Source organism: Anomaloglossus baeobatrachus, chromosome 1 (genome assembly GCF_048569485.1).
Source record: "Anomaloglossus baeobatrachus isolate aAnoBae1 chromosome 1, aAnoBae1.hap1, whole genome shotgun sequence".
Lineage (NCBI taxonomy): Eukaryota > Metazoa > Chordata > Amphibia > Anura > Aromobatidae > Anomaloglossus > Anomaloglossus baeobatrachus.
In genome coordinates this window covers 126784742-126812722 of record NC_134353.1, presented here as the reverse complement: position 1 = coordinate 126812722, position 27981 = coordinate 126784742, and the positions used below count along the sequence as shown (strand labels likewise).

At 46.3% G+C, this 27981-nt stretch overlaps 1 protein-coding gene across 1 annotated transcript in view; it reads left to right on the top strand.

Annotated features, from left to right (window-relative positions):
* The window catches only part of FRYL (FRY like transcription coactivator), a 520064-nt gene that overhangs the window by 99266 nt on the left and 392817 nt on the right, over positions 1–27981 (top strand). Inside the window, exon 2 of the mRNA XM_075347029.1 lies at positions 5009–5081. The gene's annotated coding sequence lies outside the window, so the exon portion shown is untranslated. The remainder of the gene's footprint in view (positions 1–5008; positions 5082–27981) is intronic.

Here is a 27981-nt window from a genome sequence, read left to right as displayed (position 1 = left end):
CAGTATCACACAGGATAGGATTAGATACACAGCTCAGCAGACAGTATCACACCGGATAGGATTAGATACACAGCTCAGCAGACAGTATCACACAGGATAGGATTAGATACACAGCCCAGCAGACTGTATGACACGATAGGATTGGATACACGGCTCTGCAGACAGTATCACACAGGATAGGATTAGATACACAGCTCAGAAGACAGTATTACACAATAGGATTAGATACACAGCTCAGCAGACAGTATCACACAGGAGAGGATTAGATATACAGCCCTGCAGACAGTATCACACAGAAGAGTATTAGATAAACAGCCGTGCAGACAGTATCAGGCAACATAGGATTAGATACACGGCTCAGCAGACAGTATCACATGACAGGATTAGATACACAGCTCAGCAGACAGTATCACACAGGATAGGATTAGATACACAGCCCAGCAGACTGTATGACACGATAGGATTGGATACACGGCTCTGCAGACAGTATCACACAGGATAGGATTAGATACACAGCTCAGAAGACAGTATTACACAATAGGATTAGATACACAGCTCAGCAGACAGTATCACACAGGAGAGGATTAGATATACAGCCCTGCAGACAGTATCAGACAACATAGGATTAGATACACTGCTCAGCAGACAGTATCACACGACAGGATTAGATACACGGCTCAGCAGACAGTATCACACAGGAGAGGATTAGATACACGGCTCAGCAGACAGTATCACACAGAGGATTAGATACACGGCTCAGCAGACAGTATCACACAGGGTAGGATTAGATACACAACCCTGCAGACAGTATCACCGGTACACACACAGGTACTCACATGCAGTGGCGCGCGTACACACACACACACACACACACACACACACACACACACAATCACCCCTGATGGGGACCTTGTGCCACACACACACACCTTTCACATCATTCCTCCCTGTGACCTCCGGTGGGCGCTCCAGGCAGTTGTGCTGCATGCCATCCTCCCCTGCGTCCGGCCAACATTTCACACATCCGATCGCATACACTCAGACATCCGATCGCATACACTCACGATATCGCACATACCTGTACAATCTCGCGCACACACTCACAACATCCGGAGATATCACATGCTTCCCATGTGATCCTCTCCCAGGTCCTGGAAGCACACACACACACACACAGCAGCGGCGGGCAGAGCTGGGGGAGCTGCGGCAGCGGGAAGAGCGGGGACTTGGGAGAACGGAGAGAGGGGGGTGTCATTGGAGACGGTAACGGCGGGGGGGAGGGGCGGGGGCAGAGCAGGGGCTGGGGAGAACGGAGGGATGGGATGTCATCGGAGACAGTAACGAGGGGAGGGGAGGCGGCCCGTACTCACACATCCCGGCGGGTGACAGGGGTAAAGTGGAGCAAACGGCACACGCTTTGTTGTGTTCTGGACAGCCCAGGGGGCGCGTCCAGGTCACAGCAGACGCCCACTGTAACGTATGGCATGGGGTCGGAGCCCGACTATCAGAGTCTATGCACAGGGGCTGCCATAAAGGAAGGAGTTACTGTCGTTACACACACAGCAAATCCAGCATGGCAGCCCCTAGTGCCTCCAGTAAAATAAGAATTACATAAAAACTAAATAAGCTGCGATTTTCATTTTGTATTAGAAATACTTGATTTCATAATCACTATTTTTAATACAAAAATAAAAAAACGCGATACCTTCCCTTTAAGGCCCTGTGCCCATGCTGCGTATTTTGATGCAGATTTTTTAGAAATCTGCAGCAAAAATCTGGATGTCCATTGTGAAGCCAGCAAAGTCTGAGAATTCAGAAGTGCTGTGCCCACGTTGAGTATTTTTCCCTTGCGTATTTGGTGCAGATTTTTTTTTTCTGCACCAAATCTGCAACAAATGTGCATGAAAAAAATAAGCAACGTGGGAACAGCACTTCTGAATTCCCATAGACTTTGCTGGCTTCACAATGGACATGCAGATTTTGCTGCAGATTTCTGAATATATGCATTAAAACTACACAGCGTGGACACTGGGCCTTAGGGTGTGTGCGCACTGGGTAGATGAGTTTCTTCAGCCAAATACGCAGCCTCTGGCAGAATTCCGCACCTGCGGCAAAAAACGCACTCAAAATCCACGGTTTTGCCGCGGTTTTTAACCATTATCATGAGCAAAACACAGGGAAAACCGCAGGTACCTGCGGAAAAGTGACATGCTGCTTATTTTTGCTGCAGAAATTCTGCAGAAAAACCTGCAGGGGAAAAAAACCGCATTGTTTTTGCGCATTTTGGATTTTTCATAGACTATGCTGGGGGGGAAGGACTGCATGAACTTTATGAACAAAAACCGCACTAATTCTGCAGCAAAAAACGCGGAAAATCTGCTACAAAAAGCGCAGTATGCGCACAGGGTCTAAAGGGGTTCTCTGTTTTGCTTATTTCAGCTCATTGAATTGTGATCTCTAAATTTCATAAAGTCAGCATTAGGCTAGTTTCACACTTGCGTTCAGCGCATTCCGTCACTATGGAGAATAGCGCAGTCCGGTAACGCACTGCGCTATTCTCCATAGACTTGTATGGACGACGCACTGTAACGCAAGTGTCTGCGTTGCATCCACTGGACGACGCAGCGTCGTTATTTTGACGCTGCGTCGGGCGGATGGAACGCAGCATGTAACGTTTTTCTGCGCTTGGCGGAGTGTCAAAAAAACGCAACCTGCAGGAATCCGTTAGGCGTCCGTTGTTTTTATAATGGATGCCTATGGTGGCGGATTCCGTTAGAATGCGTCATTTGACGGATTCCGTTAACGCAGCTGTCTTTACACAACTGCGCATGCTCAGATGTGTAAAGACAAGGAAAAAAAACTACAACAGATTGCGTTATTTTGTACGATCTGTAGCATGCGTTGTGCCACTATATGCAACGCATCCGTTACATGCGTCACACAACGCAATGCTACGGATCCCGTCCAACGCAAGTGTGAAACTAGCCTTACTATCCTTTCCCTACTCCTATTCCAATTCTCCGCTGTTCTGAGATTGTCTACACCTACAGCGCCCCAACTGCTGCAGCTAATCACTAGGCTCCACGGCTTGTGCTGTCTACATCAGCAGAGTTGCTGAACCCAGTGTTTGGCTGCAGCGGTCATGTGATCTCTTGTGGTGACGTCACCACAGCAGCAGGAGAAGGCGACTTGGGGGCTCATTTATCAGTGTTTTTACACACTAATGCACTGTGCACACTAGAAAAAGGATTTATCTCAAATTTCTTGAGTGTGAAAGATTATTGCAATTGCATTAAAAAAACCGCACCGAAAAACGCATGCGTTTTTTATGCGTTTTTTCCCGCAGGTTGTACGCTGCGGTTTCTTACCCTTATCTATGGCAAAAAAACGCAGGTACCTGCAGAAAAGAAGTGGCTGGCATGCTTATTCTTTTTCTCAAGAAATTCTGCAGAAAGAATGTTCTTGAGAAAAAAAAACGCAGTGTGCACACAGCTTTTTTTTTTTTTTCCATAGGTTTTGCTGGGGAATGTCTGCAGAAAGGTTACAACTATTTTCTCAAGAAATTTCTGCAGCAAAAACGCAAAAAAAAAGCGGGTAAAAACGCAGTGTGTGAATAGGCATGGGATCTATAGGGCTTTTTACTAGTCGCTGTGGTTTTTTTTTTTGTAGACCAAGTCATAGAGACCTGTCCGATTTTGATCTTATTTGTCAATTGAAGTCTACAGGTCCAGGAAAAAAAAAATAAAATTGTACCACACTCAGACTGTTTTTCGCATATGAGAGAAATCTGCGTAAGCCCTTTTACATTGATTTTATCATTAGCCAACGCCAGTCTATGGACTAAAGAAAGGCGAAATCGGATAATTCCTTTAAGATGCTTGTGACGATCATGAGTGGGTCCACTCCATAGAAAGATTGCGCTTTATTCCAATAAGCTACTGATATGCTGTCAATCACATGCGCCATAATAAAGATATACCTGTAAATGCATTTTCTGCCACTGACTCTCTGCTCTTTACGTCTGTAAAGTTACTGACCTCAAACAGGTCACAGGGTCTGAAAATTGTGACTTTGACATCACATGATTGTCTGTAATAAACCACGTGGTCCTATGTTTTCATGACTAATGAGGATTGTTGCACCGCTACTAGTGCTAGTCTAGTTTATGTCCTAGGGCCTCGTTCACACAGCAATATTCTGCTCCGTATTTAGAAGCCAATTAGTGCTTATAAACCAAAAACACAAACTGGGTCTAAAATGCTCTTATTTTTTCTTGTTTTTTTGTTTTGTTTACAAATTCTGTCACATAATAGGAAAGTGTGAATGAGGCCTTAATCTGAGAGCGCTGTAGCTTTCTAGTTGGGGCACCGGCTCACTAAACGACGTACCAGCGATTCCGACCACGATATGACCTGGTCAGGATCGCTGGTGCGTCGCTGGTGAGCTGTCAATTAGGCAGATCTCACCAGTGACCAGCCACCAGCGACTCTGCGCTTGGTAACCAGGGTAAATATCGGGTAACCAAGCAAAGCGCTTTGCTTAGATACCCGATATTTACCCAGGTTACCAATGTACACCGCTTAGCGCTGGCTCCCTGCACATGTAACCAGGGTACACATCAGGTTACTAAGCAAAGCGCATTGCTTAGTTACCTGATATTTACCCTGGTTACCAGCGTACGCTGCTTACACAGTTGGTGCTCGTTGGTCTCCCGCCGTCAAACACGCCGATGTGTCCTGCCCTGCGGGAGACCAACGAGCAAAAAATGAGCCAGAACAGTGTGTAACGATCAGCGATATCACAGCAGAGGCCAGATCGCTGCTTAGTGTCACACATAACGAGATCGCTGATGAGGTCACTGGTACGTAACAAAAACCTGTGACTCGGCAGCGATCTCGCTATGTGAGACGTACCCCTTATTCTATTTTCTTTGCAGATTAATGATATGTAAAGGAGAATATGGAAGAACTTAATGTGTTTTTGAATGTTTTTTTTTTGTTTCTTTCAGCTTGAGACAAGCCTGATGATAAATGTTGGATATTAAGCATTAAAGCACACCCTCTCCAATCAATGCCTTTGGGGTAAGTTTTCTACTAAATTTAGAATAAATTCACATAAATTCTTAGTGTCATCTGCAGATTCCCGGTCATCACTAATAAGTGCTTGTTCTACGCTCTCATCTAAACCCCTCATTATTGGCCACATATACTATTATATTGTGTCAAGTGGTATTTTTCCGGCTACAGAAAATACTGTTTTGTGTTGGGCTCATCACTCTGCCTAGGAGAGATGCCTGCCGGCTGTACGATCGTGAACGGGGCGGCAGATGGAAGTGTGGATGAGAGCAAACTGTCATCTGAAGTGACGTCCCAACATGGAGGTTGATCCAAATAGAGCAGGGGTCTCAAAACCGTGGCCCGCGGGCCCCCTGACGATCAAGGCCCTATGCCGGGGGCTGCAGCCATCTGTCCTTTACTTCAGGTGATTGATCGCCACGGCGGCGCAGAGGAACGCTCTGCAGAGCTTCACCAGTGGCAGCCACCTGCCAATCAGAGGCCAGCAGCTTGTTGTATGACATCACCTGTTGGCCTCTAGTTGGCTGGTGGCTGCCATTGGTGAACCTCTGCAGAGCGTTCCTCTGCGCCACTTTGGCAATCATTCATCTGAACTAAAGCGCAGATGGCTGCGGCTCCCAACATAGGGCCGCGATAGGGAGCCTGCAGGCCACAAGAAGCAGAAGAGAGGTCAACGAGGGAACGGAGGACAGACGAGAAGAATTTTTAATATAATAATAATAAAAAAAGTATGGAGTAAACAGCATAATGTGGCATAAATAGGGGACAATTACTACAGTATGAGGAAAAGATGGGCACGTTACTACAGGGGACAGGATGGGCACATTACTACAAGATGATGACCAGGATGGGCACATTACTACAAGATGATGACCAGGATGGGAACATTACTACAAGATGTTGGCCAAAATTACTAATTGCTAATTGTAAAATGATATTACTTACAAGAAGAGGATAAAATGTAAAAAAAAAAAAAAAATTTTTTTTTTTAACCACTAAAAATGCTTTTTCTATATTTTAAGGAAAATGAGCAAAAAGAGGTACATTTGTTATAGTTAAAAGTGAATAATGTTAAAACAAAACATAAAAGTACTGTATCACTAAAAATGTCGATTTGTCCTGCAAGGAATGCGGCCCCCCAAAATATTTTTTCTATTTGGCCCTTGTACTCAAGTTTTAAACCCCTGGAAGAGAGTATAGTAATAAAAGTCCACAAAGAAAGTTTGTGATTGTATTGTTCTGCTTTGAGCAGATGGTAAGACTTCTTGTTTTCTTTTTCTCGTTCTCGCTCCTCTTTCTATTTTAATAGATTGGAGAGGAGTGCGCCCTATGATTTTCCATGGTGTTAAGTCCTGTATTACAATTTTGCATATTCTTCTGAAGTAAAAAATCAGCCTTTGTAACTCAATCAGACCTCGTCCTTTTCATCATATTCAGCATTTTCCCTCTGAGAACATTTTGCTGGTTCAGCTTTGGTCCCATTTGAATAGGCTCATCAACGATCAGGCCAAAGCTGCTGAAATGGACACGGAGCCGCTGAGGCCGCCTGACGTTATTTACTGGTGCACGTCAATGATTAAATCATCTTACACCTTAAGGGGGGAGAGGGGGCCGGTGACATCTATAGTGACGCAGGATATTTATCATTGTTTTTCCCCAAAAGCTATCTGATTTATAATTAGTGATGAGCAAGCACTACCATGCTCGATGTGCTCAGTACTCATAACTGGTGATGAGTGGGCACTACCATGCTCGGGTGCTCGGTACTGGTAATTAGTGATGAGTGAGCACTACCATGCCCGGGTGCTCGGTACTGGTAATTAGTGATGAGTGAGCACTACCATGCTCGGGGTGCTCGGTACTGGTAATTAGTGATGAGTGAGCACTACCATGCTCGGGTGCTCGGTACTGGTAATTAGTGATGAGTGAGCACTACCATGCTCGGGTGCTCGGTACTGGTAATTAGTGATGAGTGAGCACTACCATGCTCGGGTGCTCGGTACTGGTAATTAGTGATGAGTGAGCACTACCATGCTCGGGTGCTCGGTACTGGTAATTAGTGATGAGTGAGCACTACCATGCTCGGGTGCTCGGTACTGGTAATTAGTGATGAGTGAGCACTACCATGCTCGGGTGCTCGGTACTGGTAATTAGTGATGAGTGAGCACTACCATGCTCGGGTGCTCGGTACTGGTAATTAGTGATGAGTGAGCACTACCATGCTCGGGTGCTCGGTACTGGTAATTAGTGATGAGTGAGCACTACCATGCTCGATGTGCTCAGTACTCATAACTGGTGATGAGTGGGCACTACCATGCTCGGGTGCTCGGTACTGGTAATTAGTGATGTGCGAGCACTACCATGCCCGGGTGCTTGATTCTCGTAATGAGAGTTGGACACTCGGATGGGTGCTACTCAAGAGTCAGAGTATAACTGAAGTCAATAGGAGAACCGACCATTTTTCCGGGAAATCTTCCCCTAATGACTTCCATTATACTCTGGTACACGAGCCTTGCGCATCTGAGTATTGAGAACTCGGGCATGATAGAGCTCGCTCATCACTAATTATAATCTAAAATTGCCTTAAAGGAGTTGTCTGTGACTAGAAAGTTCTTTGCTATGAAAATTGCCACTCGCTGATCTGCTTGCAGTGGCCACCGGACTGTACGGTGTTAATATGCATGTATGGCTACATGCCCTGAATGGCCATAATAAGCCACATGATTGGAGCTTACCTGTACAAAAATTAGACTGGTGACCCCTGAGTATAATCAAGTGAACTTCAGTTTTTCATGGACCAGTTTGTGTGCGACTCCCTTATTTAAAAATAAAGCCATATCGGTGACTTTAGATGGTCATCGATGTCGGGCTAGCCGCGGACATTATTTAAACAAAGGTCAACCTTGTGTGGGTGTCGCAATAAGGCTTAGGCTATGTGCGCACGTGTGCACTCTGCACCGCAGCTAAAATGTGCGCTTCAGAGCGCAGCTGAAAAGCACCGTTCTGAAGCGCTTGGTGCCGGCGGAGAACGTGCGCTCTTCATGCTGCCTCTCCCTATAGACAGCATGCAAACCGCACGGAAGAAATGACATGTCACTTCTTAGAACGCAGCGATTCAGGCAGCAGCCGAATAGCTGCGTTCTAATAGGCCACGTGCGCACGGCCCCTGCACAATCTCCATAGATTGTGCAGGGGACGCAGGGCGCATGCTGTTACGCTGCGGTGCAGAACGCAGCGTAACTGCATGCAATACGCACACGTGCGCACATGCCCTTAGATCTCCAGAGTGTAAAAAAAAAATCTGCATCCAGAATTTTGTTTTCATCATTATGTAATTTTTATTTTTATACATCAGCAGGTATTAAAAGCCATGTGATAGCAGCAGATATTTTTTCTATTTATTCAGATTGCAGCAGAATATAGGGTACAAGAGCCTGATTACAGGGACGTGTCCCTTTTAAGGCGGTGTTCATAGTTTTAATACATCAGTATTTTATCAGCAGGAGATTATCACTGCCCAAACTAGGTCTCACAGCACAGAGCAGTCAGGCTAATTAGTGTAACCCCACCTCCACCACTGATTTAGCAGCTTGCTGACACTAAAGTGTGCTCAGCAAGCTGCCAATCGGGGGTTTTGGTAGGGTTTACACAGTGTAGAAGTCATAGCTCTGCTACATCTACATCAGACAAACAAGATTTCTATCAAAACTGTGCCAAGAAGGCAAGTGAGTGATATTGGGCTTTCTTGCGCTTTTATTATGCTGCTCTCAGATCATATAGCAAAAACCTGCTGACAGATTCCCTTTTAAAATATACAAGAGCAAATCCAATGCTGCCAGGCGGAATAGTTAATCTCCTGGTGGCAGTGGGGCTCTCTGTGCAGGTTCAGAATGCTACTAACTTACATGTCAAACCCATATCAGCAGGATAAAGGGAACTAAGCAGCAGGATTTTCATATATAAAGTAAGGTCCGTGCTATACGGGTCATGTAGAGAATAGTCAGGCCTCGCTCCCACTTGCATATAAAACGAATGAGTGCAAGCCGATAAAACATTGGACTGCACTCGCACCAGTATCAACGGGAACCAGCCAGCAGGATTTTCATATAGAAAGTAAAGCCAGTGCTATACTGGTGCTAGGATGCTGAGTGTAAGCATAGCTTTTTTTTTTTTTTTTTTTTTTTTTATAGAGAGATTGGATGTTTTATTTAAGAAATATGTGCAAGTAAAGTTCCAGCTATGCACTGCTATTTGATTGATTGACAGGTGCAACAGGAAGGTAATATGTGGGTTGTGTCTTGCTATCAATTCCTGCCCCTGTCTGCCCGCCTGGCCTTCCTCCCCCTGTCACCGTCATAGACGTTAATTCCGGCACAGGCAGGCAGACAGGAGTGGGATAAGATAGCAAGATACGACCCACATATTCCCTTCCTGTTGCACCTGTCAATCAATCGAATAGCAGTGCACTGCTGGAACTTTACTTGCACATATTACTGAAATAAAACCTCCAATCTCACAACAAAAGCTATGCTTACACTCCGCATCCGAGCACCAGTACAGCACTGGCTTAACTTTCTATATGAAAATGGTTTCCTTTTAATAGCGTTTTTTTTTTTTTTTTTTTTCCTTCACATGACCGGTTCCCTTTCAAGAATTGCAATGTATCTGTACAATAGATGCTACACAGCCAATCCGTATGGGATCTGACATTTTTGCACACCCACAGATCACAATGGGCAAGTCTCATTCAAAATACAGACGATAATGGCACATGCTGTTATTTTTTTTTTTTTTTCCACACAGACATTTGGTATGTGAAAAAAGTAACCCGAACAGCCGCGGTGAATAACATTGCCCCGAGTGCTGTCAGCTTTTCCCCACTAACCACATTTGGCCCAAAATACGGCCATGTGAGCCTAGCCGTAAACTGACCTTTCCTATATATTTTCCCTGCTTTTGTTATTTTGCTTTTGGGCAGTGAAGGGTATGAAGTAGTTAATTTTATGATTTATTCGTTGCATGTTGTTGTGCGTTGTTTTGGGAGCAGAGCTTTAATGATTTGACCTTTTTAAGGTTGTATTTTGGGTCTGGATTTTCCAGGAAGACGTTCACAGCGGTGACGCTACTGAGCACACTTGTTTAGGTTCAGCTGTAAACAGCAATTATTACACAGTGACAAATGTGTTGTTTCCACATCATCCTCACACGTTTCACTGAGTGTTCTTCGAGTAGGGGGGAAGGTTTCCAGGTCGGATACCTCTACCTACAATAATTACACCATACCCAAAATAGGGTGTGACTGCTCATTTTTTATGTGTTAGTATTTGTTACCTTTCAGTTTCTGTGACCTTAAAATGAGTGCCTATTGGGAAAATGGGAAAAAATACTGAAAAGATTGTGTATAGAAATCTGTTACACACACACACACACACACACACACACACACACACAGATATAGATATATATAGATATATATATATATATATATATATATATATATATATACACATACATACATACATACATACATACATACATACACACACACACACACACACACACACACACACACACACACACACACACACACACACGTTGTTCCCAGCCACGTCCATTCCTATGTAATTAACAAAATCTCAAACTATCTCTGATGGATAGGGAATAACTTGGTCACTGGTGGTCTGATTACTGGGGTTGCCAGCAATTCTAAGAACTGGGCTCATGAACTCTCAGTACAGGGCATTGTAGACCATTGGCTTGAATGAAGGCGAGGTACACATGTTCTATCTCCACTTCATTGAAGAAACGCTTGCTGAATTCAATGTGTGGGTGTCGTTGCTTCAGACTAATATAGGATAGCGTTGGGATCTTACCATTGTACTATGTACATGTGTTGTTTCCTGACACAAAAAAAAATTAAAGTTTATAGTCTAGAAAAGACAACAACAAAAAGCCTCAGTGGCCCCCACATGGGAATTACAAGATTTCCATTTTTTATTTTTAAACTCTTTAGAAAGGTTTTTCTGGGTATTTGTTTTTGACCTAGTTCAAGTGACTTGTTGAGAACTTTAGTACCCTTCAGGGCCACAATACCCTGTAAGTAGGGTGGAGATTATCCCTGATATTGATGAACTATTCCAGAGATGGGCCATCAATACTAACGCTCTATAAAACCCTTGAATGCAGTTCTACTGACCGTGTCTTGCTATATGACATATAGGCATTTGCTTCTGAGTAGTCACTAATAAAGACAAACACAGCATGTAGGTTTCAAGTTTGTGTTTTTAATTTTTGTTCATGAATTTTCTAGCTTGGCAGAATATGTTAGAGAACCTGTCAGGTCCAATATACACACAGAACCACAGGCAGTTCTGTGTGCATATTGCTAATCCCTGCGCACTATGAAGTCGGGTGTACGCATCTTGGCTTCAAACTGAAGTAGTGCACATGACCCAAACTCCGGGGTCATGCGCACTGAGCCGAAATCCCCCGTCAGACGCGATGGTGGCGGAGAGGTGAGTGAAGCCGTGTATTCATTAGCATGTTAACACTCCCACAGGGGTGTACTAACATGCTAATGGGAGCGACTGGCCAGGGGGCTACTGCCCTCGCTCATTAGCATACCGGGAAAGATCTTTAGAAATACTTTTTCTAAAGATCTCTTTATCTATGCTAGTGTATACAGGGACGGTTAGGAAGGGATTAGCAATATGTACCCAGAACTGCTCGTGGTTCTGGGTGCATATTGAACCTGACAGGTTCCCTTTTAAATATTTGATTCCTTAAAGTACCCCCCTTTTACTCAGATTACATCTTTGCACTACATTGGCACTTTCTCAAGTAGCTTCATCAGGTAGTCATAGGAAATTACTTCCAGTGAACTGATTTTACCTCGTTGAGTTCATTTGTTGAATGACCCTCGTTCAGAAAGTTTTTGCCACCACCAGATGTATTTTTCATAGGGAGTATTGGTAAACCGTTCCATATAGTGCTGAGCCCTATTCCACAACTATTTTAAGCCAGAGTATGGCAAGAACCATTTGACAAATTAAAGAGAAATGATAGTCCACCATTACTTTAAGAGAGGAAGGTCAGTCAGTTTGGAAAATTGCTAGAACCTTGAAGGTATCCTCAAGTACAATCAATGGCTGTGATGAAAGTAGATGTTATAAAGACTTCCCCAGGGAAGGATGGCCAAGAATTGCCTTTCCTGTGAAGGATAAGTTAATCAGTGTTGACAAACTCAGAATCTGCAAATTGACAGCACCTGAGCTAACATCCCTCAAATTTTGATGCACAGACCTCAAGTAACAGCCACATCTCAACATTAACTGAGAGAATTATTTGGGCCAAGCAACATAAGGAGTAGAAATCTATACAGTGGTCTGAAAAGTCAAAATTAGAAAATGTTGGTACCAATCGCCATGTCTTTGTAATACACAGAAATGGGTGGGCAGATGACTTCTACATGTGTGCTGCCCATAGTAAAGCATGAACGGGAAGGTGTGATTATGGGGGTGCTTTTCTTGTCAGACTTTAGTGAATTCTTCTACATTCAAAGCACACGTATCCAATGTGGCTACAACATCGTTCTACACTGACGTGCCATCCCATCTGGTTTGCACTGAAGTCCACCATCATTTGTGCTGCAACAGGACACAGACCCTAAACACCACCAGGCAATATAATGCCTGTGTGGCCAAGGAGAGATATTTAATGCTGCATCAGATGACATGGCCTCCACAATCACCCCACTGCCACCTGGTTGAGATGGTTTGGGTTGGACTGCAGAGAGACTATAAGGTAGCCAGCAAGTGCTTAGCATCTCTGGTAATTTCTTGAAGACTGTTGGAAGCCATTCCATGTGACTACCTGATGAAGCTGGTCTACATTGCCCAAACATATTTGGTCTTCTGTGAGAGTCAGGTGCCAACATATGATTGTATGTTGGCCAAATTTATCCAGTGAAGCCATAGCATATAACTATGCCAACTAGTATTGGACAGCATTTTCTTCTAGCTACACTTTTCAATATAGGGGCACTTTGGGGTAAAAAAAAAAAAAATCAAATAAAGTTAAAATAATAAAAAAAAAAAAAATACCGTATTTTTTGCTTTATAAGACTCACTTTTCCTCCCAAAAATTTGAGAGGAAAATGGGGGGTGCGTCTTATAAAGCAAATATAGCGGTACCTGGGGGTCCTGTCTGTGCGGTGATCGGGCGGCCGGGTACCTGTGCTTGCGTGCGGTGGCAGCCGGGTACCCGTGGCTGCGTGCGGGCGGCGGCCGGGTGCTGTGTGCGGTCGGCGGCCGGGTGCTGTGTGCGGGAAGTGGCCGGCGGTGGCCGGGTGCTGTGTGCGGGCAGCGGCCGGGTGCTGTGTGCGGGCGGCAGATGGCTGCCGCCCGCCCGCAAGCACAGGTACCCGGCCGCTTGCACGCAGGGCGGGCGGGCAGCCTGCTGGCTGCCACTCTGTGCGTGCAGGGCGGGCGGCTGTGCAGCAAGTTACCCAGTTTGTCCGCAGTCCCAGTTTCAAATGATGGCAGCGGGCGCGTGCGCAGATGGAGCTCTTGAATGAGAGCTCCATCTGCGCACGCGCTCCCCCGGGAGTCAGCACGTGCGCAGATGGAGCCCTTGGATGAGAGCTCCATCTGCGCAGGCGCCATTATTTGAACCGGCCAAAAGAAGAATAATTCTGGCACACTGAGATGAATAAGAGCATGAAAATTTTTTTTCTTTGAATGCAGAATCAATTTTATTAGTGCAATAAAGATAAATTCATCCAACGTTTCGACGTCTTAGTCGTTATCAAGGATAGAATTATCTATCAAAGAAAACCATAGAAGATACATCATTACATGATATCACAAAAATTATGAAGAGAATTTTCACAATAAGCATCATATAGTGACTGATGCCGTCAACCAACCAATTATTTCAAGTAGCACACGATTCCTGGTGGTGTACAATGACATAATTGCAACACATACATGACCTATTAGGTTGAAAGGTGCACGGTGTTAATCTTATTAGTACAGCAAGCATGAACCCACCTATATCATAATGGGGAGACGTGAGTTCAGTAGGAACTGGATATCACCAAAAGGTATGGGTGATCATGAGGTTACGATCCTACGTCTAAAAGGAAAATACATGATATGTGATGCATCACAACAGTAGGAAACTAATACAACACACATATCTTCTCATATATGGCGTACTGAGAGTAAGTGAACAGGACTGTTTATAGGCCTCTTGTACTGGCCTAGGGTGGCGAGCAGAACCCAGATCAAGACAATCTGCGGTTGTAGCTGTTACTAGATGGGAATTAACCTGGATATGAGCCTCACTCAAGTATACAGTATAGTGGACACTCTAGTGTCAGGGAGTAACACATAGGGGCATATAGCATATACGAGATAGATAGATACACTACCTGGAATAATGCGTAGTGTTTGGTAGTAGGTGAGAGGAAAATAAGAACCCCTCACTGAATGGTTCACTGTAACCTCCACTTAATGCATGTACTGAAACAACATGTATAAAACAGAGAAGTTACATACAAGGACGAGTAACAGCAATATGGAATACATTAGTATAGGTCTCTACCTCATGTGTTGGTACACGGTAACCTGAAAACCAGAGCTGGAGGTAATCCGTGACAGTGGATATGTCTAGAAGAAGGCCAACATGAATATAAATATCATATAGGTGTGCGTCAGACAGCGTGACCGGGAAAACAACATCCATGCAAGTATATTATATGGAAGCAAGTATATTAGATAGACATACTACCTGTAACACAATGTGAGTATAGATGGCAGCACAAAAAGACTCTCTCACTGACTGGTTCTCAGTTACCTCAAAGACATACATATGCTGTAAATGACACATATGAAAAAAGAGTTCATACATAGGCAGAGTAACACCAGTATAAGGTACATATCCTCAGGATTGCACTGGCTAATAGTATAAACTACCTTTAACAGGCAATCAGGGGGAAACCATAAGGAGCTGTAACCGTAGGCAAAAGGCTATCTGTCCCTGTGGGACTAAAAAAGACCATGTGAGGCCAATCAATCAATCAAGAATAATGTATACTACAAAAAAGAGACCAGTGACATAGTACTAGGGGAGCACATACCTGGTAAGATATATTGGGCACAAAGAACAAACTGGCCAGCAGTAAAGTGAATGGTTCTGAGGGAAAAAAGAACATGGGTGGCACTATCAGTAGTAGCCCATATGGCGTGAGGTGGAAGGAGAGCAGATGAAACATACCTGGCGGTGGTGGCATAGGGTATAGGCCCCTGGGAAAGTGCGACCGGCTGTGTTGCTGGAGCCTATTTATCAGGAGGGGAGGTGAGCGTCCACAACCCCACTTCCGGGTTGTGGAACGCAGTGTGCTGTCCGTGGAACGCACGCCGCGCATGCGCAGTGCCGTCGTCGGCACCGCGCATGCGCAGGGGGCGACCATCAGAACAGTGAGGAGGACGGAGGACAGGGGGCGTGTAAGCTGGCTCAAAGGATGTGGGATGGAGGTGAACTGACTGGTGGAATGCGCGCCGCCCGTGCGACGTGCCTGGCTATTTGCACAACGCACGAGCCGGGCACAGAGCACAAGCCAGGGTGTATGTGTGTGGGGGATATATGAGAGTACGTACTATAGCTACATCTATAGTGCCGGTGTCATTCTTACACAGGTGAAGATGGTGATTATACAGTGGAGACCAGATGCCGGTGCCGATGAGTGTGGGATCAAATAGGGGGTGCCTATAAACAAAGAGAAAAAAAGATTAGAGACAAGGTTTATATAAATGAAAAATCATGTCATGACTAAACCCTCATACTGGTGTTTTACAGTCCTTGCATTGAAATCTCGCAAAAAGCTAAACAAAGAGATCACTATGAGTCACCATGTAATATATCTCCAACCCCATAGACAATGTTGGTGTCACTAGATTGCAGACAGGGTTTCATCTCACCATCATGTATAAAAGGGACAAAGTGGCAATAGGCATGGTATCATAAACACATGTCGTGCTCCCTATTTAGACCCTTGGGTTCTAGAGTGTTCAAGGTAAAGATCCAAAAAGACTCCCTCTCCTTAAGGGTGCGAATGCGGTTACCGCCCCTTCTAGGGGAAGGGACGTGTTCAAGCTATAGTACGTACTCTCATATATCCCCCACACACATACACCCTGGCTTGTGCTCTGTGCCCGGCTCGTGCGTTGTGCAAATAGCCAGGCACGTCGCACGGGCGGCGCGCATTCCACCAGTCAGTTCACCTCCATCCCACATCCTTTGAGCCAGCTTACACGCCCCCTGTCCTCCGTCCTCCTCACTGTTCTGTTGGTCGCCCCCTGCGCATGCGCGGTGCCGACGACGGCACTGCGCATGCGCGGCGTGCGTTCCACGGACAGCACACTGCGTTCCACAACCCGGAAGTGGGGTTGTGGACGCTCACCTCCCCTCCTGATAAATAGGCTCCAGCAACACAGCCGGTCGCACTTTCCCAGGGGCCTATACCCTATGCCACCACCGCCAGGTATGTCTCATCTGCTCTCCTTCCACCTCACGCCATATGGGCTACTACTGATAGTGCCACCCATGTTCTTTTTTCCCTCAGAACCATTCACTTTACTGCTGGCCAGTTTGTTCTTTGTGCCCAATATATCTTACCAGGTATGTGCTCCCCTAGTACTATGTCACTGGTCTCTTTTTTGTAGTATACATTATTCTTGATTGATTGATTGGCCTCACATGGTCTTTTTTAGTCCCACAGGGACAGATAGCCTTTTGCCTACGGTTACAGCTCCTTATGGTTTCCCCCTGATTGCCTGTTAAATGTAGTTTATACTATTAGCCAGTGCAATCCTGAGGATATGTACCTTATACTGGTGTTACTCTGCCTATGTATGAACTCTTTTTTCATATGTGTCATTTACAGCATATGTATGTCTTTGAGGTAACTGAGAACCAGTCAGTGAGAGAGTCTTTTTGTGCTGCCATCTATTCTCACATTGTGTTACAGGTAGTATGTCTATCTAATATACTTGCTTCCATATAATATACTTGCATGGATGTTGTTTTCCCGGTCACGCTGTCTGCCGCACACCTATATGATATTTATATTCATGTTGGCCTTCTTCTAGACATATCCACTGTCACGGATTACCTCCAGCTCTGGTTTTCAGGTTACCGTGTACCAACACATGAGGTAGAGACCTATACTAATGTATTCCATATTGCTGTTACTCGTCCTTGTATGTAACTTCTCTGTTTTATACATGTTGTTTCAGCATATGCATATAGTGGAGGTTACAGTGAACCATTCAGTGAGGGGTTCTTATTTTCCTCTCACCTACTACCAAACACTACGCATTATTCCAGGTAGTATATCTATCTATCTCGTATATGTAATATGCCCCTATGTGTTACTCCCTGACACTAGAGTGTCCACTATACTGTATACTTGAGTGAGGCTCATATCCAGGTTAATTCCCATCTAGTAACAGCTACAACCGCAGATTGTCTTGATCTGGGTTCTGCTCGCCACCCTAGGCCAGTACAAGAGGCCTATAAACAGTCCTGTTCACTTACTCTCAGTACGCCATATATGAGAAGATATGTGTGTTGTATTAGTTTCCTACTGTTGTGATGCATCACATATCATGTATTTTCCTTTTAGACGTAGGATCGTAACCTCATGATCACCCATACCTTTTGGTGATATCCAGTTCCTACTGAACTCACGTCCCCCCATTATGATATAGGTGGGTTCATGCTTGCTGTACTAATAAGATTAACACCGTGCACCTTTCAACCTAATAGGTCATGTATGTGTTGCAATTATGTCATTGTACACCACCAGGAATCGTGTGCTACTTGAAATAATTGGTTGGTTGACGGCATCAGTCACTATATGATGCTTATTGTGAAAATTCTCTTCATAATTTTTGTGATATCATGTAATGATGTATCTTCTATGGTTTTCTTTGATAGATAATTCTATCCTTGATAACGACTAAGACGTCGAAACGTTGGATGAATTTATCTTTATTGCACTAATAAAATTGATTCTGCATTCAAAGAAAAAATTTTTTCATGCTCTTATTCATCTCAGTGTGCCAGAATTATTCTTCTTTTGACTGACATTTATTCTTTCTGGGCACCTAGTTTATACACAGTGAGCCAGACATAATTTTTTACTACTATTATTTGAACCGGGACCGCGGACACTGGGACACTCACTGCACCGGCCTGCTGCATGACTCACCCGCCGACGCTGCTGCCGCCACCACCACGGGCCACGCGGCTCCTGCCACCACGGGTCCCCCGGCTCCTGCCACCCCGGACGCCACCTGCCACCACGGACGCCGCTCCCACTGAACCGCCGTGCCTGCCAGCACAACCTCTGCCTCCTGTGACCCCGCTTCACCACCACTGCTGCCCCCCTCCGGTAAGAGAACACCGGATTATAAGACCGACCCCATTTTTCTTTTTTTTACCTTTTTTTTATGTTTAAGTTTGGGGTGCGTCTTATAATCCGGTGCGTCTTATAAAGCGAAAAATACGGTAAATGGAAAAAAATAAATTTAAAAAAAAAATTATATATAATCATATATCTCTTTACTGTCTGTGTATAAATCGTAAAGTAAGTATTGAACATGTCACCAATTTTCTAAAGATGCTATTGACATTAAAATCTCACTAGATGTCTGTAACAATTCATCCAGTCCGCACAGTTAAAGAAATCAAATCATAGATGTCCATAAATTGTGTAATGATGAGAAATGACAGAGGGGAGAAGTATTGAACAAATGAAGAAAGTGAGGTGCAAAAAGCCATGGAAAGTCATGATACCAGCTGAAGTCTGTCAGCAATCCTGTTACATAGTGAAAAGAATATCAATTGGTTCAACTGATGGCTAATAAAAAGGTGTCCCATTACCAAGGTGCCACACATGAAACTTCTCATGCTGGGTAAAACCAGTGAGCTGTCTCAAACCTTCGCAAATTTATTGTCACAAAACGTACTGTTGGCATTTTATAGAAGAATTTCTAAACTGCTGAAGGTTCCAGTGAGCACTGTTGGGGCCATAATCCGGAATTGGAAAGCACATAATTTCACCATAAACTAGTCAGGACCAGGTGATCTTTGCAAGATATCACAGAAGAGTGAAAAGAATTTTTAGAAGAGTTGTCCAAGAGCCAAAGTTCACTTGCAGAGCACTACAGAAAGACCTGGAATCAGCAGGTGCAATTGTTTCAGAAAAAACAATAAGTAACGCACTCTACCTCCATGACCTGTATGCACACTCACTACGCAAAACTCCATCAATGGACAAATGTACCGAGACATTCCTGATAAGTCTGCTGACATCTACCAGGATGATGAAGATAAAACAAGGGTGGACATTTCACCAATACATTGATCCCAAACACACAGCCAAGGAAACACTCCATTGGTTCTAGAGAAAGCGAAAATAAAGCTGCTAGAATAGCCGAGCCTATCGCCTCACCTGAATCCAATAGACAATTTATGGAAGGAACTAAAGCTCAGAGTTCATAGAACACGAGACCTTTAGGATTTGAAGAGTCTTTCTGGAAAAATCGACCAAAACACACCTGAGCAATGCATGTCACTAGTTTCTCCATACAGAAGTCATCACCAACAAAGCCTTTTGTACAAAGTATTGATTTTCAGTGAATGTGATCAATACTTAAGGGGGCTTTACACGGTAGCGATATCGCTAGCAATTTCTAGCGATAGCGACCGTGTAAGTACCCGCCCCCGTCGCGCATGCGATTGTTTGTGATCGCTGCCGTAGCGAACATTATCGCTACGCAGCGTCACACATACCTGGTCGGCGGCGTCGCTGTGACTGCCGAACAATCCCTCCTTCAAGGGGGAGGGACGTTCGGCATCACAGCGACGTCACCGCAACGTCACTAAGCGGCTGGCCAATCAAAGCAGAGGGGCGGAGATGAGCAGGACGTAACATCCCGCCCAACTCATTCCTTCCTCATTGGGGCCGGCGGCAGGTAAGTAGACGTTCCTCGCTCATGCGGTGTCACACATAGCGATGTGTGCTTCCGCATGAGCGATGAACCACAACGATAAACAACCCTTACCGATTTTTGACTTTGGGACGACCTCTCCATGGTGAACGATTTTCACCGTTTTTGAGGTCTCCTAAGGTCTGTGGTACGAGTCACACGCTGCGATATCGTTAATGACGCCGGATGTGCGTCACTAACAACTTGACCCCGGCGACCAAACATTAACTATATCGTAGCGTGTAAAGCCCCCTTTATTCCTTGTGTCAGTTCTCATTCGTACACATGACTAAATTTATAGACCTCTATGGTTTGATTTTATCTTTTTGCCTGTGTTGTGGTGACGTGTTCAATACTTATTTAACCCGCTGTATGTGACGTCCGTAATGTATGAACAGAGCCGAAAATGTAGTTTGTCTGTGACTTGGACTAATTTATTTTGCACATGCATACATGACCTGTAGATGGAGTTGTTGTCTTCAAGTCAGTCTTCTATCATTCTTGACTTTCTTAGACTTAAATAGTCAGACTCTATCCAATTGTTAGACTGGAATTGTCACATCTCTTCAGTAGTGAAAAATAAACCAAGCAATGTGGGGGAAAAAAAATTGGCTTGGATTCATCATCCTTTTTGCGCATTTTTACTTATTTATTTTTTTAATTAGAATTTTGGTCGTTTTTAATTCATGGCTCTAGCACCATTTATACTTTTTAGTATTTCATCAGTACTTTTTTTTAAAAAAAATTTTTTAATTAAAATTATAAAATACTTTTTACGCCGTGGGCATGTTTTTTTTTTTGCACAGTAATACTCCAGTACTTAATAGAACGTTAAATCAAACCTTATTGAAAGGATTGGGCAACATTTATTTTAAGAGGATTTTAAAAAAAAACAAAAAAACAGCAAACTTTTTAATTTGGGCAAATGTATTAATCATTATGTCCTACTTTCATGAATTTGGCTTAGTCTACTAGTCAATAGGACAGAAAAATGACTTAAAGGGTTTGTCCACTATCGGACAACCCCCAGCAATAGACCCAGAGAAAAAGATTGATTTTCCGCCTCCCCGCCACCCCACCCCTGCCGGAATTCCCCCCCCCCCCCTTACTCCTCTGTCGCCAGCACTGCATCCCCCGCCGGTCTGCTGCTGCTTCCCAATTCTGGGTCGGGAGTCCACTACAGAGGTGCAGACAATCGGGAGCCGCTAATTGGCTGCAGTGTTGACCATTTGTCCGAGCCAAGCAGAATAAACTGTATTGAGATGGGGAAATTCTGGGAGGTGAATGTAAATTTATTGTATTTTTTTTCCCACCTCTTTGGGCCCATTGATGAAGGGGTTGTCCAGTATTAGTAACCCTTATAAAAACAATGCATTTCATGAATCTTTGTCCCTAAAATACAGAACTGCTGACCATCCTTATAGGTCAAATAGAGCAAAAACTTACTCTTAAGAAAATTGTCACTGGATTGCACTCTAAAAAGCTCATACAATATTAAATAGTTAGACCTGATGTTTCTGGTGTACTTACTTTGAAAATCCATGCCAGGATGTGTGTATAATCCTTTTATGTAAATATATTCTACATTTTAAAATGAGTATTCCGAATCTAATTCCAGGCTAAATATTCCTCTTAATATCTGTATTACACAGTCATTCTGATCTAGCTTTTCAAAGGAAGTACACCAGCCTTGTCAGGTCTAATATATAGATATATATATATATATAGATATATATATATATATATATATATATATCTATATATCTATATATATATATATATAATTGCCTTATTCTGTCTATCTGTCTGTCTGTCATGCTCCGAAATTGTGTCCTTACGGTGACACAAAGCTGATTGGCCGCTGGGCTCGCCATGGCCCCCCCCCCCACACACGGATTGGCCTCTCGCCCCGGCTCTCTGCAGGCCCCGCCCCCCTCACTCAATGCACGCTCGCTCTGGCCCAACTGACACGGAGCCCCGATTCCCAGGTGAGTACACACACACACATCAGATCACACTCACTCTCACACTCACTCTCACACACACCTCACACATCACAACATGCTGGGATATCTCTTGCTTCTACACCGGCTCCGTCAGGATCCCGGCAGCGCCAGACATAACCTTGCGATGCTGGGATCTTCACGGAGGCCGTGAAAGCTGGTAACCATTATACACATCGGGTAACTAAGGTCCCTTAGTTACCCGATGTGTATCATAGTTACCAGTGTACACCGGCTCACACTCACACACACCTCACACACACATCACATCGCATCCACACATCAAGGTCCTGCAGCTGCGGAACATACACACACATAACAGCACACACACACATACACACACATAACAGCACACACACATAACAGCACACACATAACAGCACACACATAACAGCACACACATAACAGCACACACATAACAGCACACACATAACAGCACACACATACACACACACAAATCAGATCACACTCACTCACACACACACATCACATCGCATCCACATACTCACAACATCCTGGGATATCGCTTGCTTCTCGGCCTCGATACTGTGCTGTTGTGATCTTCCAGGACCTGCCGGAGGATCACATGGCCAGAAGCATGTGATATCCCCGGATGTTGTGAGTATAAGCGCGTATGTGCGATATCGTCAGTGTCTGTGTGTGTGAGTGGATGCGATCGGGTGTGTGTGAGTGGATGCGATCGGGTGTGTGTGAGTGGATGCGATCGGGTGTGTGTGAGTGGATGCGATCGGGTGTGTGTGAGTGGATGCGATCGGGTGTGTGAGTGTCGGCAGAGGAGCACGGCGTGCTGGAGGAGGCTGGGAGCAGAGAGGCTGATCATGGGGAAGGCTGGGAGGAGAGAGGCTGATGCTGGGGGAGGCTGGGAGGGGGAGGCTGGGACGAGGGAGGCTGATGCTGGTGGAGGCTGATGCTTGGGGAGGCTGATGCTGGGGGAGGCTGGAAGGAGAGAGGCTAATGCTGGTGGAGGCTGATGCTTGGGGAGGCTGATGCTGGGGGAGACTGGGAGGGGAAGGCTGATGCTGAGGGAGGCTGGGAGGAAGGAGGCTGGGAGGAGAGAGGCTGATCCTGGGGAAGGCTGGGAATGGGAGGCTGATGCTGAGGGAGGCTGGAAGGAGAGAGGCTGATGCTGGGGGAGGCTGGAAGGAGAGAGGCTGATGCTGGTGGAGGCTGATGCTTGGGGAGGCTGATGCTGGGGGAGACTGGGAGCGGAAGGCTGATGCTGAGGGAGGCTGGGAGAGGGAGGCTGGGAGGAAGGAGGCTGGGAGGAGAGAGGCTGATCCTGGGGAAGGCTGGGAAGGGGAGGCTGATGCTGGGGGAGGCTGGAAGGAGAGAGGCTGGAAGGAGAGAGGCTGATGCTGGTGGAGGCTGATGCATGGGGAGGCTGATGCTGGGGGAGACTGGGAGAAGAAGGCTGATGCTGAGGGAGGCTGGGAGGAAGGAGGCTGGGAGGAAGGAGGCTGGGAGGAGAGAGGCTGATCCTGGGGAAGGCTGGGAAGGGGAGGCTGATGCTGAGGGAAGCTGGAAGGAGAGAGGCTGATGCTGGGGGAGGCTGGAAGGAGAGAGGCTGAGGCTGGGAGGAGAGAGGCTGATGCTGGGGAAGGCTGATCCTGAGGGAGGCTGGGAGGGGAAAGCTGATGCTGGGGAAGGCTGGGAGGACGGAGGCTGGGAGGAGAGAGGCTGATCCTGGGGAAGGCTGGGAGAGGGAGGCTGATGCTGGAGGAGGCTGGAAGGAGAGAGGCTGATGCTGGCGGAGGCTGATGCTGGGGAGGCTGGGAGAGGGAGGCTGATGCTGAGGGAGGCTGGGAGGAGGGAGGCTGGGAGAGGTAGGCTGAGAGAAGAGAGGCTGATGCGCACACACACACACACACACACACACACACACACACACACACACACACACACACACACACACGCGCGCACTGCACAACACACCACACACACACACACACACTGGGAACCACAAACAACTGCCCTACACAGACACCCACACACACAGACGGCGCTGCACACACACAACACCCAACACACAAACACCGCGGCACACACAAATATACGCACATACCGCACAACACACACATTGCACAAAACATACCTCCCCCCAAAACACACCACACACACACAAACCGCGCAACACACACACAACGCTACAGACACACAGCGCTCCACAAACAACACAACACACGCAACACACATACAACACCGCTCTCACCCCCCGTCACACCCAGACAACACCCAGAACATGTACAGCGCCTACACAAACACTTGGTAACTACAGACAACAACATCTCTCTCTATATATACATATATATATAACAAAAATCATACATGAACTACACAATACGTAAATTCTAGAATACCCGATGCGTAGAATCGGGCCACCTTCTAGTATATATATATATATATACATACATACATGCATACATACATACATACATACATACATACATACATACATACATACATATACACACACACTAGCAGGTGGCCCGATTCTACGTATCTGGTATTCTAGAATTTACGTATTGTGTAGTTCATGTATGATTTTTGTTATATATATATATATATATATATATATATATATATATAGATAGATAGATAGATAGATAGATAGATAGATAGATGTTGTTGTGTGTACTTACCAAGTGTTTGTGTAGGGCGCTGTACATGTTCTGGGTGTTGTCTGGGTGTGACGGGGGGTGAGAGCGGTGTTGTATGTGTGTTGCGTTGTTTGTGGAGCGCTGTGTGTGTTGCGCGGTTTGTGTGTGGTGTGTTTTGGGGGGAGGTATGTTTTGTGCAATGTGTGTGTGTTGTGCGGTATGTGCGTATATTTATGTATGCCGCGGTGTTTGTGTGTTGGGTGTTGTGTGTGTGCAGTGTTGTCTGTGTGTGTGGGTGTCTGTGTAGGGCGGTGTTTGTGGTTCCCAGTGTGTGTGTGTGTGTGTGTGTGTTGTGCAGTGTGTGTGTGTGTGTGTGTGTGTTGGGGGGAGGTGTGCACCTCCCATCGTGCTCCATCCCCCCATGCTGCGCACCCCCCATCATGCTCCATCCCCCCATGCTGCGCACCCCCCATCGTGCTCCATCCGCCATGCTGCGCACTCCCCAACGTGCTCCATCCGCCATGCTGCGCACTCCCCAACGTGCTCCATCCGCCATGCTGCGCACTCCCCAACGTGCTCCATCCGCCATGCTGCGCACTCCCCAACGTGCTCCATCCGCCATGCTGCGCACTCCCAAACGTGCTCCATCCGCCATGCTGCGCACTCCCAAACGTGCTCCATCCGCCATGCTGCGCACTCCCAAACGTGCTCCATCCGCCATGCTGCGCACTCCCAAACGTGCTCCATCCGCCATGCTGCGCACTCCCAAATGTGCTCCATCCGCCATGCTGCGCACTCCCAAACGTGCTCCATCCGCCATGCTGCGCACTCCCAAACGTGCTCCATCCGCCATGCTGTTCACTCCCAAACGTGCTCCATCCGCCATGCTGCTCACTCCCAAACGTGCTCCATCCGCCATGCTGCGCACTCCCAAACGTGCTCCATCCGCCATGCTGCGCACTCCCAAACGTGCTCCATCCGCCATGCTGCGCACTCCCAAACGTGCTCCATCCGCCATGCTGCGCACCCCCCATCGTGCTCCATCCCCCATGCTGCACCAGCATCAGCCTTTCTGCCCGCAGCATCAGCCTCTGTGCCCGCAGCATCAGCCTCTCTCCTCCCAGCCTACCCCAGCATCAGCCTCTCTTCTCTCAGCCTCCCCCTCCCAGCCTTCCCCAGCATCAGCCTCTCTCCTCCCAGCATCAGCCTCTCTCCTCCCAGCATCAGCCTCTCTCCTCCCAGCATCAGCCTCTCTCCTCCCAGCATCAGCCTCTCTCCTCCCAGCATCAGCCTCTCTCCTCCCAGCATCAGCCTCTCTCCTCCCAGCATCAGCCTTTTCTGTCCCCAGCATCAGCCTCTCTCCTCCCAGCCTACCCCAGCCTCAGCCTCCCCCAGCATCAGCCTCTCTTCTCTCAGCCTCCCCCTCCCAGCCTTCCCCAGGATCAGCCTCTCTCCTCCCAGCCTCCTCCAGCACGCCGTGCTCCTCTGCCGACACAGATCCGATCGCATACACACACACACACACACACACACACACACACACACTCACACACACCCGATTGCATACACTCACACACACCCGATTGCATGCACTCACACGCACCCGATCGCATGCACTCACACGCACCCGATCGCATGCACTCACACGCACCCGATCGCATGCACTCACACGCACCCGATCGCATGCACTCACACGCACCCGATCGCATGCACTCACACGCACCCGATCGCATGCACTCACACGCACCCGATCGCATGCACTCACACGCACCCGATCGCATGCACTCACACGCACCCGATCGCATGCACTCACACACACCCGATCGCATGCACTCACACACACACACACACACACACACACACACACGATATCGCACGTACGCGCTCACACTCACAACATCCGGAGATACCACATGCTTCTGGCCATGTGATCCTCCGGCAGGTCCTGGAAGGTCACTGCACAGTATCGCCGCCGAAAAGCAAGTGATATCCCAGGATGTTGTGAGTGTGTGGATGCGATGTGATGTGTGTGTGTGTGTGTGAGGTGTGTGTGTCTGTGTGTGTGTGTTATGTGCGTGCGTGTTTTTTATGTTCCGCAGGTGCAGGACCTTGATGCGCTGGTAACTATGCTACCATGGTTACCAGCGTATCCCGTCCCCCGCTCACACGGGAGCCCACACCAGCATACGGCAGCAACCCCAGCAATGCGAGGGTATGTGTCGGCTGGGTTGGCGGCGTACGCTGATGTGGGCTCCCGGGGTACAGTACTCACCTGGGAGTCGTGGCTCCGTGTCGGTCGGTTCGGGGAATGCGTGCGGGGGGCGGGGCCAGAGCGAGCGTGCATTGCGTGAGGGGGGCGGGGCGTGGGCGAGTTGCCTGGGCGAGCGGCCAATCCGTGCGGGGGGGCGGGGCCATGGCGAGCCCAGCGGCCAATCAGCTTTGTGTCACCGTAAGGACACAATTTTGGAGCAAGACAGACAGACAGAATAAGGCAATTATATATATAGATGATATATATATATATATATATATATATAGATATAGATATAGATATAGATATATATAGATATTATATCTTTTTAATTTTTTTTTTAGTTTATGCATATTATATTGTGAAATCTTGATCTGTTTAGTAAAGAAAAAAATCAAAGCCTCCTGCTTGTTTCTTTGAGCACAAGCCGTCCTGTGAATCGTCCTAACCTTGCCCTTTCCTTACCGGGCTGATCTTTAATTAAATCATCACTAAGTTTATAGTTTTAGTTGTGTATATAATGTATGTGGTTGGATTGAGCAATTTTTCTGTAGTTTTAATGAACGGTAATAAATAAGGCGGTTACTAATGACAAATGTATGTACATGCCCTGACACACGTTACACATTACCACCCCTCAGGGCAGCGTTTTGGTTCTGTACATTTCTGCCACTTGTGTAATTGTATGTCGCACTCCTTGGAAGTGTTGAAATAACACAATGTGCCAATCTTTGTGTGCCGACAGAACATGTAGGTTACTTATATCTATACATTGATTTAAAAAAAGCAGCATTTATAAAAATAATAATTTCAATATTGATTAATAAAATGGTAACATTTTAGTTGACCAGTATTGTTTAGCTGGCCGGACATATGATGTAACAGTCAATCAGATTCTTCCAGATTCCCAAGAGACTTTTGGGGTTAAAGGGAATCTGTCACCAGGTTTTTGCTCCCCCATCTGAGAGCATCATA